Raw genomic sequence first — 3711 nt, 5'->3', positions numbered from 1 at the left:
TATCCCTTTGCGTGATAGTGCCCATTGAGTCATCAGAATCACTCTTCCTTGATGTATAATCTGAGAGCTCCCACGCGGGCACCATCTCGGCAGGCAGTGATTATGGAGTCAAGCGAAGCAAATGGCCAATATCTTTAGAGGAGGTAGCGGTATTACTCCTGCAAATGTGTTATTTCTCTTCCCATAGCATCCAGTAAAGTTTATAGTAATAGTCAATCCCTATTTTGTAGTGAAATATGCTCGAATAGAGACATACTTCTCTCCGTTTCTAGCTCCCCCTTTAATAATTTATTTATTTATTTATTTTTTTTTTTTTTTTTTTTTTTAAAATTCTTAATTTTTTTCGTGCAAGGTAATTACAGGCATACGTAAAGTGCCACAACAGCACAAATAGAGGAGTCAACAGAAGCGTAAATTTGGCACTGATAAACTGCACATTTTTGTTATTATAGTATAATAGGCTAGACTAGCATGTCTGTATCAACATCGGCTGAGTGGAAGTAATTAAGCTAACAGAGCTAGATAGAAGCACGTTTGGTATATTAAGTAAAGACATGCTGAAAATAAAGACATAAACAAATACCACCAATGGGCCACTGCTTGGGTTAGACCTTAACGTAATGGGTGGGGGAGAGAACGACTGTAGAGTAACAGGGAGCCAAGACTGGGCTCAAAGTCCCGTGTTCATCCGATGCCTTTAGCTTGCTGGCAAGGCTGGGGCAGGTGGTCGGTGTCTTTGGGACCATCGCAGGTGTTATCTCCCTTAGCTGTCAGCCATCTCCCATTGTCCCAGGCTCTTCTCGCTGCAGTCAGGCTGGGTCCTTGTGGTGCTGGCAGGTACTGGGCTGCTCGAGTGTGTGAGCTTCTTGCAGGCAAGCTGGGCCGCCGAGGTCTCCGTCTGGGAGTTTGTGTCTGTGCTGGAGCTCTGTGGGTACGCTTAATCCCAGGTGCTGGCTGCGAGGGGTGCTTGCTCCTCTTGACCCTCGGTCCTCTGAAGGCACAGGGAGATGATATCCCGGTTAAGGTCTCCGTGGGCTTAGATGAGGGGATGGTGGTTTCTTGCTGGCGGGACTCTATCCGGGACCAAAACGCTGCACACAGGGCGTCGAAAGCCGCCTGGAACCGTGTCTCCCAGCAGGACATGTGGTCAGTCGGTGCGGCGGCCATTTTGGATTCGCCACGCACCCCTTGTCGGTGAGGTGACTGTTAGCTTTGATGCCTGGCAGGTGTGGTGGTGTTCCCAGGTGGGGACCGGGATATCCCCCGCCGGTCCAAAGGGGGGGGGGGGGTGTTGAAAGACCAATTCTGCGCGGTCTGTTTAGCCGACCAGATCCCCAGGAGAGCGGCCGTCCCTCCTGCGGCAGGTCCGCCTGTAGGCCGCAGAGTCAGGAGTCGGGCGATCAGGTGAGTTACTTGCAAGTTGGGCACTCGTGGGTTTGCCTGGATGCCCTTGTTCACGTTGGTGATTTTGCAGGATTTGAGCTGTGGATCGTCGGCCTTTGAATGCCTTATTTCAGTTTTTAGAGCAGGAGCTCGCCGGGCATGCGACTGCTCCGCTTGAGTGTCAGGCCCCGCCCCCCTAATAATTTATTTTTAAATAAGAGATGAATATACTAACAACCATTAAAATTGATAACATATAGCATATAGTTCAATAATAGTAGCACCCTTTCATACTTTAAAGGGATTATATAGTCTAGAAATAATAATTTTATTCGGACTATAAGTTCCTTTCTATTGCTATGATCTCTGTCCACTCCTTTTGATGCTTAAAAAAGTTCAGTCAATATATTTTACTTACCTCATTTCCAGTGCCATAAGACACCTTGCTGCAACTGCCCACTCCACTTCCATCTTCTTCAGCAAGTCTATTGATGTCATACACATTCTTGTCCAATCCAATACTTCTCATAAGATATCGGCACTATCTTTAAACAGGAAATCCCTGTTTAAAAAAGGATTACATGAGGACCATATGGCTGTAATTAACAAGAAAAATACTACAACATGTTACGTGGCAATATTTATTTGCCCCGTCATGTTGAAAAACTGGGTAGAATGTTCGAACATTGGAGATTTAAAAAAATATAAATCTTATTACTACTTTAATTTTTTTCTTTTGAAATTTTGCACCCCTAAGAATTTTGTGTCCAGTGAAACTGCCCCTGTAGCTCCGCCTATGCTACGCCTCTGTTGGTAGGTACAGGGTAGGGAAGAGGGGCGAATTTCCAGATGAAGCGGTTATCATGCCTGGCTGCTGCCAGGTGCTTTCTTACTTAAAGAGGTTAAACCATTCTCGAACAGTTTAACCCCATACGTTACCTCCAGTGCTAGATCACCAATTCTCCAAGTAGCATCCAGCTTCTAAAATTGACAATCAGGAAGCCGGGGGGCTGCCAGACAGAGTTACTGCTGATTGGCTAGTGCGGAAAATTGAGGCTCTAAGTCAATCAGTAATTCCCCATTCATAATAATAAAAAAAGGTACGTACCTATTTTATGGCACAACGGGAGACATGTGGCACAGCACATACTTAGGGATATACCCAATGAGTACCCAAAAATAGTACTAATATACAAACATTGAATGCAATGTGTCTCCCTACTCACATAGGTTAAAGTCAAAGCTGTGGGCTTTATTATCGACTTATCCCCTGGTGAAAGTCTAAACTGCATATCAAAACATGTGCAACAGACGACTATTATAAGAAACATGTAGTTTATTAAACCCTGCAAATGTAGAAGTCATGCCCTAATGACCGTGCACTTAATGTTTCTGAACATGTGTGTTAACACCCAGCATTAAACATTTTCTCAGTTGATTACTGATGTCCTGCACAAGTTGGTCATACCACGTTTAGACTCTATTAAAGGAAAACTGTCCTAAATGTTTATTATACTTGAAAATAAAGTAATACATTCAATTTTAGACTCTATGTGCAATATCATGATGCACACACATAGGTAATTGTTCAGTGCATTTCCCGGCTTCCACTTGTTCTACGTGGGCGGCGATCCTCAAGTCCTCTTTGGTAATAAGAAGTAGTCATTCTTTTTTAACATCTATTTCTTTTCGGACTTTATAAGAACATGTGGCTCATCATAGTTAAAGCGCAGATGGAAAAAAAATACAAGGAACCAAACTATTGCAACTTTTTTTTTTTCACATATCGATCATTTGCGTAATTATTTTGTCATTTGCATTTTGTCATTTCCTTATTTTATTGCAGTACTGCAATTACATTCGCCGTATCGAGTTTTGATAGCCAAAGTGCAAATGGTAAAAATTGTTACTCGTTTTTGTGACTTTTTTTTCGCATACCATTTATTTGTAAGATTTTTTTTCAGTTGCGGCCAGATAGTACATATTCTTTTAAAATGTAGAAACAGTATATTGGTTTCCATTGAGATTGCTCCTTATTTAGCACCCATCCCTAAAAACAGCACCTGTTTTATATGAAAGTACACAGCTGCTGTTTATCATCTCTATTATGTTTCGCTCTTAATCCTATATGTGTAATCACTAAAGGATCAAAGGCAGGTGTTTTCAAAGCCTCAGGCAACTATCTCCTTCCCGATGAGAAAAATAATCTACTAACAATTACACAGAGAAGCTGCACAATACAGATCTATGTGTGTCACAGTCCTCCCCCCACCTCCCAATTGTTTAGAATAACTACTAAGCAAAGTGTCAGAGTAGGAACAGTGAAAC

The sequence above is a fragment of the Pelobates fuscus genome, chromosome 2, assembly GCF_036172605.1.
Source record: "Pelobates fuscus isolate aPelFus1 chromosome 2, aPelFus1.pri, whole genome shotgun sequence".
Classification (NCBI taxonomy): Eukaryota; Metazoa; Chordata; class Amphibia; order Anura; family Pelobatidae; genus Pelobates; species Pelobates fuscus.
The sequence above is the reverse complement of the archived record's forward strand: the minus strand, read 5'-3'. Positions refer to the sequence as shown.